Here is an 18845-nt window from a genome sequence, read left to right as displayed (position 1 = left end):
CAGTTTTTCTTATATTTGGGGAATACTTAGATAAATTATTCAACCTAATACAATGTCAAAACTTCTAGCAGCCGCGTTTAAGTTAATGACTTTTAATAAGTTTTGAGGAACCATCCAAATCTTAAGAAGGCATCGCAACGCCTATTTTTAAGGAGTAAAGTATAGGCAATTTTTCACAAAATCTTAATTTAAAGGTTAAACTGTGATGTGTAACTATTAGTTCAATAACTAAGACTCTATTTTGGTAGTTAATTTATTTTTTGGACTATCACAGCATCCTTGAAAGCGATTTAAAAATGTTTTTTCATCTCTACATGTTTAAGCAGACTGAAAATATCTCGATTAATTTTGGTTTTAGAGTAACAGCACCTATTATAATATTGAAAGAGACGCCCTCTTAAGGAAAAATCATAATATAAGTATACAACTTTGAACTTTAATAGAATATTTATCGTATTTATTGCAACCATACAACTATTAAATTTAATCATTGTTCGTATGAAAATGTAGGTTTTCATATTTTATACCTGTTACAGAATATACAGAGTGAAACTCATTTTCTCGGAAAATATGAATATTTTGAAAAAACATTTTTTCCTATTCTTTTAGGTATATGTTTTACTACATTTTTCAATGCTTTGAACATTTTTATTTTCATTCCTTATACGATAAAAAGGGTCTAAGTTCACGTTTTCAAATGGCAACATATGTTTTTAATTCCATAAATTTGTAGGCAAAAAATTTTAAAATATGTTATCGTTTGAATTATTAATTTTTATCCATTTAGTCGTTAGCTATGACTTTGTACAGATATTACATTTTTTCTTAAATATTGTTATATTTCTTTGGTTTTCCAAAGACCGGGAGCCAATAAAATACTTATTTATGATCACATTGTCCGATAGATGAGTACACAGATAACCAAACACAATAAAATGTTTTGTGATATTTTGGTTGACCAGCGATTCATATTAATTATAGATTACCGACTTTTCTAACACACCGTCATGACAGGTAGGTTGACAGACCTATATTGACAGCGGCTAACGAATGGCTATTTAACTACAACAATCAAAAACCATGGTACAAGTAGGTTGATAACTGCTGCTATGATGATAATACAAAATATTATTATCATTACTTAAAGGTTTAGTAAGCGATGGTTTAAAAGAGAACGTAATGTCTAGAAGCCGATAGGCTAAAATATCGAATGTCTGGTGTATTGTAGATACCTATAACAAAAATGTATCAAACGTAGTACGTTATGTCTTGATATTGGTTGAATTAAAATCCTTATTTGTTCAGAAATCACCGTCTATGCCATTACCCGATAATGACGTACTGTACGTTTAGAATGTAAATATCAGCATAATGCATTAAATATGTATATTAAAGGTCTGGTGGTTTAACAGAAGTTCAAGTGTTTAAGAACTCAAGAGTAAAAAACATGAATGAAATGTCTAGAGGTCAATCTGTATATAATAAAACTTAAAAGGGAAAGAAGTGAAGAGTGATAAAAACATTATTTGGATTTTTTATTGACTATTTGATGACAGTGCTTATAAAAACGTCCAAAGAGAGGTTAAATAAAATGTCTCGATGCAAACCTTTTAAGTTTTTAGATCTGGAGAGTTACATAATATAATAATAAAAATATTCAGTGCATCAAATCAAATACCTATATTATTTTATACTTATCCAGTGACATATTTTCTATGTAATAGATAAATTAATATACATTCATATTTTTTAATCCATATATTTAAATCCATAAATTGATATTTTTTTAGATGGCTAACCAATAGTTCATCCTACTAAATGATCATAATTAAAAATTTCAATATAATTTTATTTTTCATTATGTAATATCAATTTAAAAACAATTTTTTTTTTATTTGAATGATATGTTGAAAATCAAGTATGTGGTGTTGCTTACTTTACGGGCTTGGTAAGCAATGGTATAAAACAGAAAGAAATGTTTAGAGGTCAGTCGGCTAAATGTGTGGTATGGTGTTTTGCGAAACAAAACTTGTTTAAGTGTAGTACCTATACTATATAATATGTCTAGATATTGGTCATTAGAATCGTAATCTGTTGAGAAATCATATCTATGTCAGTATTTGGTATTGTACGTTTAGAATTAGAATTAGAATTTAATCATGAAAGGTACACGCGGTATACTAAAGAGGTCTGCTGGTTTGTCAGAAGTCCAAAATTGTAGAAAAATTATATGTTTGTGTATCCTGTGAACTCAATAGTAAAAAACAAATGAAATGTACCTAAATTAGTTATAATAGAATGAATAGCACAAATTATAAGTTAATCTAATCTAACCAAAGTGTAATATTCGAATTACAGTACAAAAAATATTGAAAATGCATCTTGAAATATTTTACATCAACAATCATACATACAATTATTTTAAAATTGGCAGTTAAAAATGTAAATAAGTTATTAGTTTTATAATTTGCTAAATGAGTTTGTAACATCAACAAAGTGATCTTGCATCCAATTTGACATTCTTATCATTTTTCGGCAGGCATGGAAATCAACAGACACTGTAAAAATTTAAATATATGCGTATATAGTTAGTATATGTTATTTATGTATAAGAATGTAATTAGACATACCAATACTGGTCGTTTCCAACGGTCAAAATATTTGGCTTGTATCGGTATCACCGATTGACAGTCTTCTCAAATTGGTGAATCCAACGTAGAAAAATCAAGTGGTAACATTAGAAAGCAAACTATCCGTTAATCAACATCAAAATGAATAACTACTGAAACAAAAACTCTGATCAATTAATAACCTAACCTAACCGTTGAAATGAAAGTGATATTAATTTATCGATATTAGTTACGTTAGAGCACTACCATATTTAATTAATTAATAAATATAAGAGTTTAATTTAATTATTTAAATTGGTGTTAATTATTTGTAAATTCAATTTAATTGCCTACAACAATGTCGTATACAGTATTAACTCGATACGCACAACGTGATACCTTTTAAAGTTGTTATACTAGGATCCTTTTAAGTTGATCAAAGCCAATGCCCAGCCGTTTAAACCTTCCGGAACTATACTTCAGCCAGACGACTAACCCACACTAAGTAGTAATCAACCAGACGCCTAATACGGGTTTAATCGTAATTAGGGACTATATTCAATTATACCTAGTGCAAGATTAATGCCTATTTCCGTAAGTATAGAACTTTAAAGAATAAAGACTATTTGCAATTTTGATCACTAAAAAGGTTGTCCTAGCACACGTTATTTAAAAGGTAAACTTTAACTCTTAAAAATGAGACACTAAAGGTAACGTTAATAAATAAATACGCAAGTCGAAAATATACTTTAGAAATAAAGTATAATGGCACAAAACAACAGTCGATACAATAAGTTCTCCACCTAGTTAATGCTAAGCGGAGAGACGCCTTTGGCTTGTTTTACATTCACCTTTTATAGTCAAAAATAGTTAATATTGTTTTGCTTATTTTACATTAAGTTAATGTGGGTCATTTGAATGATTTGCCGAATTGGCATTATTGTTATACAGTACATAATATTTCATTATTTGAACATATAATTTGTTTTGCTTAATCTATTTACTTAAATTCTACTCTATACTACAACAATAACTGACTAAAATTAAGACACACCCTTATATTAACTTTTAAGTGTTTAGATATGGACAGTTACATAATAATAATAATATTCAGTGCATCAAACACCTGTATTATTTGATACTTTACAGAGACATATTTTTAGATGGCTAACCAAAAATTAATCTTACTAATAATTGAATGTTAAAATAATTTTATTTTTCATTATGTATTATCAATAAAAAAAAAATAGCAATAGCAAATTGTTTAGGGTGAAGTGAATACTTCTATAAATAATGAAATAGTAAATGAAATGTTAACGTGCCTCAGATATTATAATATTAATCACCTATTAAATGAAAAATTAGTTCCAATAAAAATGATTTGACAATATTATTATTATTGATTAAGTTAAGTTATATCTACACCAACAGCAACTAAAAAAAAGAACTTATACAATAAACTCCTTTAAAAAACGGTCTAACAACACAGAATGTTGAACGCTAAAATAATATGTCTGAAGGCAATACTTTATGTCAATTAATGTATATAATTTTTAAGCACACAAAATTAGCCCCAGGTGTTATTTAAATTATAAAACAAATGTATAATGTTTTACTCATTAACAAAGTATCTAATCATTGTGCAAATATTATTATACACAAATACATGGGTAAATTAAATGGATTTAAGAAGAGATGCCTGACCTTAACCGCAGAGATTTTTCGATGGCCGCAGGAAAATCAATTGTGGACTTCATGAGACGCCAGAACTTCCACAACGCCTTTAAAAGTATAATAATAATAATAATTAGTAATTGTAGTATTTGTCATATTCAAATACAGAGTAGATAGATAGAATATTAATGCTTACCGGTAAACGAAAGTGTCGCAGAGTAGGTATACCCATTGGGAACAGCCTAAAACAATTTATGCACATACATAGAAAATAAGTAGGTAGGTAATTACAAATATATACAACGGAAAAATATACAAACAACGAAAAAATAATATACCGCTACTATCACATGCCATAGCGGTGTTTATCAATCGTTTGTTATATTAATTTTTTTAAGACACGACTGCGTCATAAGTTCAATAGAAATTGAGACGACGATGAAATATTAAAAACGTAATGTATACATACCTACAGAACGTTACTTTTTCAACTCCAAAACCCAACCGCAAACACTGACCATAAAAAATACTTTTTCCGTTAATATTTAAGACACATTTCACGTTTATCCGTTCGGAGATAAACAACACGACCGCCGCATGCGGTGCGCCGTTATCAATGGCCCAGACGAAATCCGCGGCGGCTATGACACCGTATATCTGGCCGTAGAAAAAATGAACAGCCGCCGGACGCAGCCTGGAAGAAACGAATAGCCTACCAGTAACGTTTTATTATTATAAGGATATACACAACAAACGCGTAATGAAAACACCAACTGACATGACCGTTTCAGACCCACGGGTATAATATTTGTTAAATATTAAAATACAATTTTACCTTCAGAGTGGCCATGTTATTATGTCTTCGAATTTTTGCCGTAGACATTTGACATTTTTTTCAAATAATTTTTTACATTTTCTCAAATAATTGGTTAAAACAGCTGGCGATTCCAATAATTATTTCCTCTTTTTCCTTCTCGTTGGATGGTGTATGATATTACTGTCTGATAGAAAATACTATCTGCAAAAATAATAGTGCACAATGTTTTTTTTTTAATATTTAAAAAAATAATAATACAAAGCATAACATAATTTATTGATAGGTACACGATTATCCAGTATCTATGGATGATGTATGTTAACAAATATTTCTTCTAGAATTTATTGATATTAAATCACCTTATCGGTTTTTTGTGTATAATTAATTGCTGAATTAACAAAACTTTGAAATATTAATGTATCTGTTTAAAATACGATTGTCATATTTCTATTTTATTTGTATTCTATGGGTAATACCGACTAACAGTTGATTAACTACGGATTTATTCTAAGTTTGTATCTGTAGGACATCATTTTCCTAAATATACAATAACAAACGTATTTACCCGTATTGTAGTCGTTTTAACTTTTTCGTTCCATTCCACAATCACTATTACTTACTGCTCTACTGTGGCTTAAAAGATTCACAAATGACTCAGCTTGCCTTTTAACCTACACATATGTGTTAATTGTACATATATTTGTGTATAGGAAGAAAAAACTAGGTTTACCCAAGGTATGAACAACACAAAAACACACTAAAACCTACATAAGTTCTACAATTCTTCACCAAATTCGATCAAACCTAGTCTAAACTCAAGAGAATTTTGTCAGCTTTCAGAATATATGGTCAAATTGCCGATTTAAATGATTTAAATGGTCGAAATGATGAAAAAACCAAAATTTCGACCTAGGTCAAAATTTTCAAAAAACTGAATTTTTTTCCAAAAATATATATCCAAAATGGGTCTACTGTGGCTTAAAAGATTCACAAATGACTCAGCTTGCCTTTTAACCTACACATATGTGTTAATTGTACATATATTTGTGTATAGGAAGAAAAAACTAGGTTTACCCAAGGTATGAACAACACAAAAACACACTAAAACCTACATAAGTTCTACAATTCTTCACCAAATTCGATCAAACCTAGTCTAAACTCAAGAGAATTTTGTCAGCTTTCAGAATATATGGTCAAATTGCCGATTTAAATGATTTAAATGGTCGAAATGATGAAAAAACCAAAATTTCGACCTAGGTCAAAATTTTCAAAAAACTGAATTTTTTTCCAAAAATATATATCCAAAATGGGTCTACTGTGGCTTAAAAGATTCACAAATGACTCAGCTTGCCTTTTAACCTACACATATGTGTTAATTGTACATATATTTGTGTATAGGAAGAAAAAACTAGGTTTACCCAAGGTATGAACAACACAAAAACACACTAAAACCTACATAAGTTCTACAATTCTTCACCAAATTCGATCAAACCTAGTCTAAACTCAAGAGAATTTTGTCAGCTTTCAGAATATATGGTCAAATTGCCGATTTAAATGATTTAAATGGTCGAAATGATGAAAAAACCAAAATTTCGACCTAGGTCAAAATTTTCAAAAAACTGAATTTTTTTCCAAAAATATATATCCAAAATGGGTCTACTGTGGCTTAAAAGATTCACAAATGACTCAGCTTGCCTTTTAACCTACACATATGTGTTAATTGTACATATATTTGTGTATAGGAAGAAAAAACTAGGTTTACCCAAGGTATGAACAACACAAAAACACACTAAAACCTACATAAGTTCTACAATTCTTCACCAAATTCGATCAAACCTAGTCTAAACTCAAGAGAATTTTGTCAGCTTTCAGAATATATGGTCAAATTGCCGATTTAAATGATTTAAATGGTCGAAATGATGAAAAAACCAAAATTTCGACCTAGGTCAAAATTTTCAAAAAACTGAATTTTTTTCCAAAAATATATATCCAAAATGGGTCTACTGTGGCTTAAAAGATTCACAAATGACTCAGCTTGCCTTTTAACCTACACATATGTGTTAATTGTACATATATTTGTGTATAGGAAGAAAAAACTAGGTTTACCCAAGGTATGAACAACACAAAAACACACTAAAACCTACATAAGTTCTACAATTCTTCACCAAATTCGATCAAACCTAGTCTAAACTCAAGAGAATTTTGTCAGCTTTCAGAATATATGGTCAAATTGCCGATTTAAATGATTTAAATGGTCGAAATGATGAAAAAACCAAAATTTCGACCTAGGTCAAAATTTTCAAAAAACTGAATTTTTTTCCAAAAATATATATCCAAAATGGGTCTACTGTGGCTTAAAAGATTCACAAATGACTCAGCTTGCCTTTTAACCTACACATATGTGTTAATTGTACATATATTTGTGTATAGGAAGAAAAAACTAGGTTTACCCAAGGTATGAACAACACAAAAACACACTAAAACCTACATAAGTTCTACAATTCTTCACCAAATTCGATCAAACCTAGTCTAAACTCAAGAGAATTTTGTCAGCTTTCAGAATATATGGTCAAATTGCCGATTTAAATGATTTAAATGGTCGAAATGATGAAAAAACCAAAATTTCGACCTAGGTCAAAATTTTCAAAAAACTGAATTTTTTTCCAAAAATACATATCCAAAATGGGTCTACTGTGGCTTAAAAGATTCACAAATGACTCAGCTTGCCTTTTAACCTACACATATGTGTTAATTGTACATATATTTGTGTATAGGAAGAAAAAACTAGGTTTACCCAAGGTATGAACAACACAAAAACACACTAAAACCTACATAAGTTCTACAATTCTTCACCAAATTCGATCAAACCTAGTCTAAACTCAAGAGAATTTTGTCAGCTTTCAGAATATATGGTCAAATTGCCGATTTAAATGATTTAAATGGTCGAAATGATGAAAAAACCAAAATTTCGACCTAGGTCAAAATTTTCAAAAAACTGAATTTTTTTCCAAAAATATATATCCAAAATGGGTCTACTGTGGCTTAAAAGATTCACAAATGACTCAGCTTGCCTTTTAACCTACACATATGTGTTAATTGTACATATATTTGTGTATAGGAAGAAAAAACTAGGTTTACCCAAGGTATGAACAACACAAAAACACACTAAAACCTACATAAGTTCTACAATTCTTCACCAAATTCGATCAAACCTAGTCTAAACTCAAGAGAATTTTGTCAGCTTTCAGAATATATGGTCAAATTGCCGATTTAAATGATTTAAATGGTCGAAATGATGAAAAAACCAAAATTTCGACCTAGGTCAAAATTTTCAAAAAACTGAATTTTTTTCCAAAAATATATATCCAAAATGGGTCTACTGTGGCTTAAAAGATTCACAAATGACTCAGCTTGCCTTTTAACCTACACATATGTGTTAATTGTACATATATTTGTGTATAGGAAGAAAAAACTAGGTTTACCCAAGGTATGAACAACACAAAAACACACTAAAACCTACATAAGTTCTACAATTCTTCACCAAATTCGATCAAACCTAGTCTAAACTCAAGAGAATTTTGTCAGCTTTCAGAATATATGGTCAAATTGCCGATTTAAATGATTTAAATGGTCGAAATGATGAAAAAACCAAAATTTCGACCTAGGTCAAAATTTTCAAAAAACTGAATTTTTTTCCAAAAATATATATCCAAAATGGGTCTACTGTGGCTTAAAAGATTCACAAATGACTCAGCTTGCCTTTTAACCTACACATATGTGTTAATTGTACATATATTTGTGTATAGGAAGAAAAAACTAGGTTTACCCAAGGTATGAACAACACAAAAACACACTAAAACCTACATAAGTTCTACAATTCTTCACCAAATTCGATCAAACCTAGTCTAAACTCAAGAGAATTTTGTCAGCTTTCAGAATATATGGTCAAATTGCCGATTTAAATGATTTAAATGGTCGAAATGATGAAAAAACCAAAATTTCGACCTAGGTCAAAATTTTCAAAAAACTGAATTTTTTTCCAAAAATATATATCCAAAATGGGTCTACTGTGGCTTAAAAGATTCACAAATGACTCAGCTTGCCTTTTAACCTACACATATGTGTTAATTGTACATATATTTGTGTATAGGAAGAAAAAACTAGGTTTACCCAAGGTATGAACAACACAAAAACACACTAAAACCTACATAAGTTCTACAATTCTTCACCAAATTCGATCAAACCTAGTCTAAACTCAAGAGAATTTTGTCAGCTTTCAGAATATATGGTCAAATTGCCGATTTAAATGATTTAAATGGTCGAAATGATGAAAAAACCAAAATTTCGACCTAGGTCAAAATTTTCAAAAAACTGAATTTTTTTCCAAAAATATATATCCAAAATGGGTCTACTGTGGCTTAAAAGATTCACAAATGACTCAGCTTGCCTTTTAACCTACACATATGTGTTAATTGTACATATATTTGTGTATAGGAAGAAAAAACTAGGTTTACCCAAGGTATGAACAACACAAAAACACACTAAAACCTACATAAGTTCTACAATTCTTCACCAAATTCGATCAAACCTAGTCTAAACTCAAGAGAATTTTGTCAGCTTTCAGAATATATGGTCAAATTGCCGATTTAAATGATTTAAATGGTCGAAATGATGAAAAAACCAAAATTTCGACCTAGGTCAAAATTTTCAAAAAACTGAATTTTTTTCCAAAAATATATATCCAAAATGGGTCTACTGTGGCTTAAAAGATTCACAAATGACTCAGCTTGCCTTTTAACCTACACATATGTGTTAATTGTACATATATTTGTGTATAGGAAGAAAAAACTAGGTTTACCCAAGGTATGAACAACACAAAAACACACTAAAACCTACATAAGTTCTACAATTCTTCACCAAATTCGATCAAACCTAGTCTAAACTCAAGAGAATTTTGTCAGCTTTCAGAATATATGGTCAAATTGCCGATTTAAATGATTTAAATGGTCGAAATGATGAAAAAACCAAAATTTCGACCTAGGTCAAAATTTTCAAAAAACTGAATTTTTTTCCAAAAATATATATCCAAAATGGGTCTACTGTGGCTTAAAAGATTCACAAATGACTCAGCTTGCCTTTTAACCTACACATATGTGTTAATTGTACATATATTTGTGTATAGGAAGAAAAAACTAGGTTTACCCAAGGTATGAACAACACAAAAACACACTAAAACCTACATAAGTTCTACAATTCTTCACCAAATTCGATCAAACCTAGTCTAAACTCAAGAGAATTTTGTCAGCTTTCAGAATATATGGTCAAATTGCCGATTTAAATGATTTAAATGGTCGAAATGATGAAAAAACCAAAATTTCGACCTAGGTCAAAATTTTCAAAAAACTGAATTTTTTTCCAAAAATACATATCCAAAATGGGTCTACTGTGGCTTAAAAGATTCACAAATGACTCAGCTTGCCTTTTAACCTACACATATGTGTTAATTGTACATATATTTGTGTATAGGAAGAAAAAACTAGGTTTACCCAAGGTATGAACAACACAAAAACACACTAAAACCTACATAAGTTCTACAATTCTTCACCAAATTCGATCAAACCTAGTCTAAACTCAAGAGAATTTTGTCAGCTTTCAGAATATATGGTCAAATTGCCGATTTAAATGATTTAAATGGTCGAAATGATGAAAAAACCAAAATTTCGACCTAGGTCAAAATTTTCAAAAAACTGAATTTTTTTCCAAAAATACATATCCAAAATGGGTCTACTGTGGCTTAAAAGATTCACAAATGACTCAGCTTGCCTTTTAACCTACACATATGTGTTAATTGTACATATATTTGTGTATAGGAAGAAAAAACTAGGTTTACCCAAGGTATGAACAACACAAAAACACACTAAAACCTACATAAGTTCTACAATTCTTCACCAAATTCGATCAAACCTAGTCTAAACTCAAGAGAATTTTGTCAGCTTTCAGAATATATGGTCAAATTGCCGATTTAAATGATTTAAATGGTCGAAATGATGAAAAAACCAAAATTTCGACCTAGGTCAAAATTTTCAAAAAACTGAATTTTTTTCCAAAAATATATATCCAAAATGGGTCTACTGTGGCTTAAAAGATTCACAAATGACTCAGCTTGCCTTTTAACCTACACATATGTGTTAATTGTACATATATTTGTGTATAGGAAGAAAAAACTAGGTTTACCCAAGGTATGAACAACACAAAAACACACTAAAACCTACATAAGTTCTACAATTCTTCACCAAATTCGATCAAACCTAGTCTAAACTCAAGAGAATTTTGTCAGCTTTCAGAATATATGGTCAAATTGCCGATTTAAATGATTTAAATGGTCGAAATGATGAAAAAACCAAAATTTCGACCTAGGTCAAAATTTTCAAAAAACTGAATTTTTTTCCAAAAATATATATCCAAAATGGGTCTACTGTGGCTTAAAAGATTCACAAATGACTCAGCTTGCCTTTTAACCTACACATATGTGTTAATTGTACATATATTTGTGTATAGGAAGAAAAAACTAGGTTTACCCAAGGTATGAACAACACAAAAACACACTAAAACCTACATAAGTTCTACAATTCTTCACCAAATTCGATCAAACCTAGTCTAAACTCAAGAGAATTTTGTCAGCTTTCAGAATATATGGTCAAATTGCCGATTTAAATGATTTAAATGGTCGAAATGATGAAAAAACCAAAATTTCGACCTAGGTCAAAATTTTCAAAAAACTGAATTTTTTTCCAAAAATATATATCCAAAATGGGTCTACTGTGGCTTAAAAGATTCACAAATGACTCAGCTTGCCTTTTAACCTACACATATGTGTTAATTGTACATATATTTGTGTATAGGAAGAAAAAACTAGGTTTACCCAAGGTATGAACAACACAAAAACACACTAAAACCTACATAAGTTCTACAATTCTTCACCAAATTCGATCAAACCTAGTCTAAACTCAAGAGAATTTTGTCAGCTTTCAGAATATATGGTCAAATTGCCGATTTAAATGATTTAAATGGTCGAAATGATGAAAAAACCAAAATTTCGACCTAGGTCAAAATTTTCAAAAAACTGAATTTTTTTCCAAAAATATATATCCAAAATGGGTCTACTGTGGCTTAAAAGATTCACAAATGACTCAGCTTGCCTTTTAACCTACACATATGTGTTAATTGTACATATATTTGTGTATAGGAAGAAAAAACTAGGTTTACCCAAGGTATGAACAACACAAAAACACACTAAAACCTACATAAGTTCTACAATTCTTCACCAAATTCGATCAAACCTAGTCTAAACTCAAGAGAATTTTGTCAGCTTTCAGAATATATGGTCAAATTGCCGATTTAAATGATTTAAATGGTCGAAATGATGAAAAAACCAAAATTTCGACCTAGGTCAAAATTTTCAAAAAACTGAATTTTTTTCCAAAAATATATATCCAAAATGGGTCTACTGTGGCTTAAAAGATTCACAAATGACTCAGCTTGCCTTTTAACCTACACATATGTGTTAATTGTACATATATTTGTGTATAGGAAGAAAAAACTAGGTTTACCCAAGGTATGAACAACACAAAAACACACTAAAACCTACATAAGTTCTACAATTCTTCACCAAATTCGATCAAACCTAGTCTAAACTCAAGAGAATTTTGTCAGCTTTCAGAATATATGGTCAAATTGCCGATTTAAATGATTTAAATGGTCGAAATGATGAAAAAACCAAAATTTCGACCTAGGTCAAAATTTTCAAAAAACTGAATTTTTTTCCAAAAATATATATCCAAAATGGGTCTACTGTGGCTTAAAAGATTCACAAATGACTCAGCTTGCCTTTTAACCTACACATATGTGTTAATTGTACATATATTTGTGTATAGGAAGAAAAAACTAGGTTTACCCAAGGTATGAACAACACAAAAACACACTAAAACCTACATAAGTTCTACAATTCTTCACCAAATTCGATCAAACCTAGTCTAAACTCAAGAGAATTTTGTCAGCTTTCAGAATATATGGTCAAATTGCCGATTTAAATGATTTAAATGGTCGAAATGATGAAAAAACCAAAATTTCGACCTAGGTCAAAATTTTCAAAAAACTGAATTTTTTTCCAAAAATATATATCCAAAATGGGTCTACTGTGGCTTAAAAGATTCACAAATGACTCAGCTTGCCTTTTAACCTACACATATGTGTTAATTGTACATATATTTGTGTATAGGAAGAAAAAACTAGGTTTACCCAAGGTATGAACAACACAAAAACACACTAAAACCTACATAAGTTCTACAATTCTTCACCAAATTCGATCAAACCTAGTCTAAACTCAAGAGAATTTTGTCAGCTTTCAGAATATATGGTCAAATTGCCGATTTAAATGATTTAAATGGTCGAAATGATGAAAAAACCAAAATTTCGACCTAGGTCAAAATTTTCAAAAAACTGAATTTTTTTCCAAAAATATATATCCAAAATGGGTCTACTGTGGCTTAAAAGATTCACAAATGACTCAGCTTGCCTTTTAACCTACACATATGTGTTAATTGTACATATATTTGTGTATAGGAAGAAAAAACTAGGTTTACCCAAGGTATGAACAACACAAAAACACACTAAAACCTACATAAGTTCTACAATTCTTCACCAAATTCGATCAAACCTAGTCTAAACTCAAGAGAATTTTGTCAGCTTTCAGAATATATGGTCAAATTGCCGATTTAAATGATTTAAATGGTCGAAATGATGAAAAAACCAAAATTTCGACCTAGGTCAAAATTTTCAAAAAACTGAATTTTTTTCCAAAAATATATATCCAAAATGGGTCTACTGTGGCTTAAAAGATTCACAAATGACTCAGCTTGCCTTTTAACCTACACATATGTGTTAATTGTACATATATTTGTGTATAGGAAGAAAAAACTAGGTTTACCCAAGGTATGAACAACACAAAAACACACTAAAACCTACATAAGTTCTACAATTCTTCACCAAATTCGATCAAACCTAGTCTAAACTCAAGAGAATTTTGTCAGCTTTCAGAATATATGGTCAAATTGCCGATTTAAATGATTTAAATGGTCGAAATGATGAAAAAACCAAAATTTCGACCTAGGTCAAAATTTTCAAAAAACTGAATTTTTTTCCAAAAATATATATCCAAAATGGGTCTACTGTGGCTTAAAAGATTCACAAATGACTCAGCTTGCCTTTTAACCTACACATATGTGTTAATTGTACATATATTTGTGTATAGGAAGAAAAAACTAGGTTTACCCAAGGTATGAACAACACAAAAACACACTAAAACCTACATAAGTTCTACAATTCTTCACCAAATTCGATCAAACCTAGTCTAAACTCAAGAGAATTTTGTCAGCTTTCAGAATATATGGTCAAATTGCCGATTTAAATGATTTAAATGGTCGAAATGATGAAAAAACCAAAATTTCGACCTAGGTCAAAATTTTCAAAAAACTGAATTTTTTTCCAAAAATATATATCCAAAATGGGTCTACTGTGGCTTAAAAGATTCACAAATGACTCAGCTTGCCTTTTAACCTACACATATGTGTTAATTGTACATATATTTGTGTATAGGAAGAAAAAACTAGGTTTACCCAAGGTATGAACAACACAAAAACACACTAAAACCTACATAAGTTCTACAATTCTTCACCAAATTCGATCAAACCTAGTCTAAACTCAAGAGAATTTTGTCAGCTTTCAGAATATATGGTCAAATTGCCGATTTAAATGATTTAAATGGTCGAAATGATGAAAAAACCAAAATTTCGACCTAGGTCAAAATTTTCAAAAAACTGAATTTTTTTCCAAAAATATATATCCAAAATGGGTCTACTGTGGCTTAAAAGATTCACAAATGACTCAGCTTGCCTTTTAACCTACACATATGTGTTAATTGTACATATATTTGTGTATAGGAAGAAAAAACTAGGTTTACCCAAGGTATGAACAACACAAAAACACACTAAAACCTACATAAGTTCTACAATTCTTCACCAAATTCGATCAAACCTAGTCTAAACTCAAGAGAATTTTGTCAGCTTTCAGAATATATGGTCAAATTGCCGATTTAAATGATTTAAATGGTCGAAATGATGAAAAAACCAAAATTTCGACCTAGGTCAAAATTTTCAAAAAACTGAATTTTTTTCCAAAAATATATATCCAAAATGGGTCTACTGTGGCTTAAAAGATTCACAAATGACTCAGCTTGCCTTTTAACCTACACATATGTGTTAATTGTACATATATTTGTGTATAGGAAGAAAAAACTAGGTTTACCCAAGGTATGAACAACACAAAAACACACTAAAACCTACATAAGTTCTACAATTCTTCACCAAATTCGATCAAACCTAGTCTAAACTCAAGAGAATTTTGTCAGCTTTCAGAATATATGGTCAAATTGCCGATTTAAATGATTTAAATGGTCGAAATGATGAAAAAACCAAAATTTCGACCTAGGTCAAAATTTTCAAAAAACTGAATTTTTTTCCAAAAATATATATCCAAAATGGGTCTACTGTGGCTTAAAAGATTCACAAATGACTCAGCTTGCCTTTTAACCTACACATATGTGTTAATTGTACATATATTTGTGTATAGGAAGAAAAAACTAGGTTTACCCAAGGTATGAACAACACAAAAACACACTAAAACCTACATAAGTTCTACAATTCTTCACCAAATTCGATCAAACCTTGTCTAAACTCAAGAGAATTTTGTCAGCTTTCAGAATATATGGTCAAATTGCCGATTTAAATGATTTAAATGGTCGAAATGATGAAAAAACCAAAATTTCGACCTAGGTCAAAATTTTCAAAAAACTGAATTTTTTTCCAAAAATATATATCCAAAATGGGTCTACTGTGGCTTAAAAGATTCACAAATGACTCAGCTTGCCTTTTAACCTACACATATGTGTTAATTGTACATATATTTGTGTATAGGAAGAAAAAACTAGGTTTACCCAAGGTATGAACAACACAAAAACACACTAAAACCTACATAAGTTCTACAATTCTTCACCAAATTCGATCAAACCTAGTCTAAACTCAAGAGAATTTTGTCAGCTTTCAGAATATATGGTCAAATTGCCGATTTAAATGATTTAAATGGTCGAAATGATGAAAAAACCAAAATTTCGACCTAGGTCAAAATTTTCAAAAAACTGAATTTTTTTCCAAAAATATATATCCAAAATGGGTCTACTGTGGCTTAAAAGATTCACAAATGACTCAGCTTGCCTTTTAACCTACACATATGTGTTAATTGTACATATATTTGTGTATAGGAAGAAAAAACTAGGTTTACCCAAGGTATGAACAACACAAAAACACACTAAAACCTACATAAGTTCTACAATTCTTCACCAAATTCGATCAAACCTAGTCTAAACTCAAGAGAATTTTGTCAGCTTTCAGAATATATGGTCAAATTGCCGATTTAAATGATTTAAATGGTCGAAATGATGAAAAAACCAAAATTTCGACCTAGGTCAAAATTTTCAAAAAACTGAATTTTTTTCCAAAAATATATATCCAAAATGGGTCTACTGTGGCTTAAAAGATTCACAAATGACTCAGCTTGCCTTTTAACCTACACATATGTGTTAATTGTACATATATTTGTGTATAGGAAGAAAAAACTAGGTTTACCCAAGGTATGAACAACACAAAAACACACTAAAACCTACATAAGTTCTACAATTCTTCACCAAATTCGATCAAACCTTGTCTAAACTCAAGAGAATTTTGTCAGCTTTCAGAATATATGGTCAAATTGCCGATTTAAATGATTTAAATGGTCGAAATGATGAAAAAACCAAAATTTCGACCTAGGTCAAAATTTTCAAAAAACTGAATTTTTTTCCAAAAATACATATCCAAAATGGGTCTACTGTGGCTTAAAAGATTCACAAATGACTCAGCTTGCCTTTTAACCTACACATATGTGTTAATTGTACATATATTTGTGTATAGGAAGAAAAAACTAGGTTTACCCAAGGTATGAACAACACAAAAACACACTAAAACCTACATAAGTTCTACAATTCTTCACCAAATTCGATCAAACCTAGTCTAAACTCAAGAGAATTTTGTCAGCTTTCAGAATATATGGTCAAATTGCCGATTTAAATGATTTAAATGGTCGAAATGATGAAAAAACCAAAATTTCGACCTAGGTCAAAATTTTCAAAAAACTGAATTTTTTTCCAAAAATATATATCCAAAATGGGTCTACTGTGGCTTAAAAGATTCACAAATGACTCAGCTTGCCTTTTAACCTACACATATGTGTTAATTGTACATATATTTGTGTATAGGAAGAAAAAACTAGGTTTACCCAAGGTATGAACAACACAAAAACACACTAAAACCTACATAAGTTCTACAATTCTTCACCAAATTCGATCAAACCTAGTCTAAACTCAAGAGAATTTTGTCAGCTTTCAGAATATATGGTCAAATTGCCGATTTAAATGATTTAAATGGTCGAAATGATGAAAAAACCAAAATTTCGACCTAGGTCAAAATTTTCAAAAAACTGAATTTTTTTCCAAAAATATATATCCAAAATGGGTCTACTGTGGCTTAAAAGATTCACAAATGACTCAGCTTGCCTTTTAACCTACACATATGTGTTAATTGTACATATATTTGTGTATAGGAAGAAAAAACTAGGTTTACCCAAGGTATGAACAACACAAAAACACACTAAAACCTACATAAGTTCTACAATTCTTCACCAAATTCGATCAAACCTAGTCTAAACTCAAGAGAATTTTGTCAGCTTTCAGAATATATGGTCAAATTGCCGATTTAAATGATTTAAATGGTCGAAATGATGAAAAAACCAAAATTTCGACCTAGGTCAAAATTTTCAAAAAACTGAATTTTTTTCCAAAAATATATATCCAAAATGGGTCTACTGTGGCTTAAAAGATTCACAAATGACTCAGCTTGCCTTTTAACCTACACATATGTGTTAATTGTACATATATTTGTGTATAGGAAGAAAAAACTAGGTTTACCCAAGGTATGAACAACACAAAAACACACTAAAACCTACATAAGTTCTACAATTCTTCACCAAATTCGATCAAACCTAGTCTAAACTCAAGAGAATTTTGTCAGCTTTCAGAATATATGGTCAAATTGCCGATTTAAATGATTTAAATGGTCGAAATGATGAAAAAACCAAAATTTCGACCTAGGTCAAAATTTTCAAAAAACTGAATTTTTTTCCAAAAATATATATCCAAAATGGGTCTACTGTGGCTTAAAAGATTCACAAATGACTCAGCTTGCCTTTTAACCTACACATATGTGTTAATTGTACATATATTTGTGTATAGGAAGAAAAAACTAGGTTTACCCAAGGTATGAACAACACAAAAACACACTAAAACCTACATAAGTTCTACAATTCTTCACCAAATTCGATCAAACCTAGTCTAAACTCAAGAGAATTTTGTCAGCTTTCAGAATATATGGTCAAATTGCCGATTTAAATGATTTAAATGGTCGAAATGATGAAAAAACCAAAATTTCGACCTAGGTCAAAATTTTCAAAAAACTGAATTTTTTTCCAAAAATACATATCCAAAATGGGTCTACTGTGGCTTAAAAGATTCACAAATGACTCAGCTTGCCTTTTAACCT

At 30.0% G+C, this 18845-nt stretch overlaps 1 long non-coding RNA gene across 1 annotated transcript; it reads right to left on the bottom strand.

Annotated features, from left to right (window-relative positions):
* Positions 1–1656: 1656 nt before the first annotated feature.
* LOC126842967 (uncharacterized) lies at positions 1657–4903 on the bottom strand. The gene is made up of 5 exons (XR_007686386.1): positions 4753–4903; positions 4480–4525; positions 4314–4390; positions 2631–2779; positions 1657–2558 (listed from the first exon to the last, which is right to left on the bottom strand). It is a non-coding gene; the product is annotated as an uncharacterized LOC126842967 (long non-coding RNA).
* Positions 4904–18845: the final 13942 nt, after the last annotated feature.

This window comes from Adelges cooleyi, unplaced genomic scaffold (genome assembly GCF_023614345.1).
Source record: "Adelges cooleyi isolate 19-005CV unplaced genomic scaffold, UGA_ACOO_1.1 ACOO_flye_CR_arks_rails_tigmint_CR_PRNA_574, whole genome shotgun sequence".
NCBI lineage: Eukaryota > Metazoa > Arthropoda > Insecta > Hemiptera > Adelgidae > Adelges > Adelges cooleyi.
The sequence above is the reverse complement of the archived record's forward strand: the minus strand, read 5'-3'. Positions and strand labels throughout refer to the sequence as shown.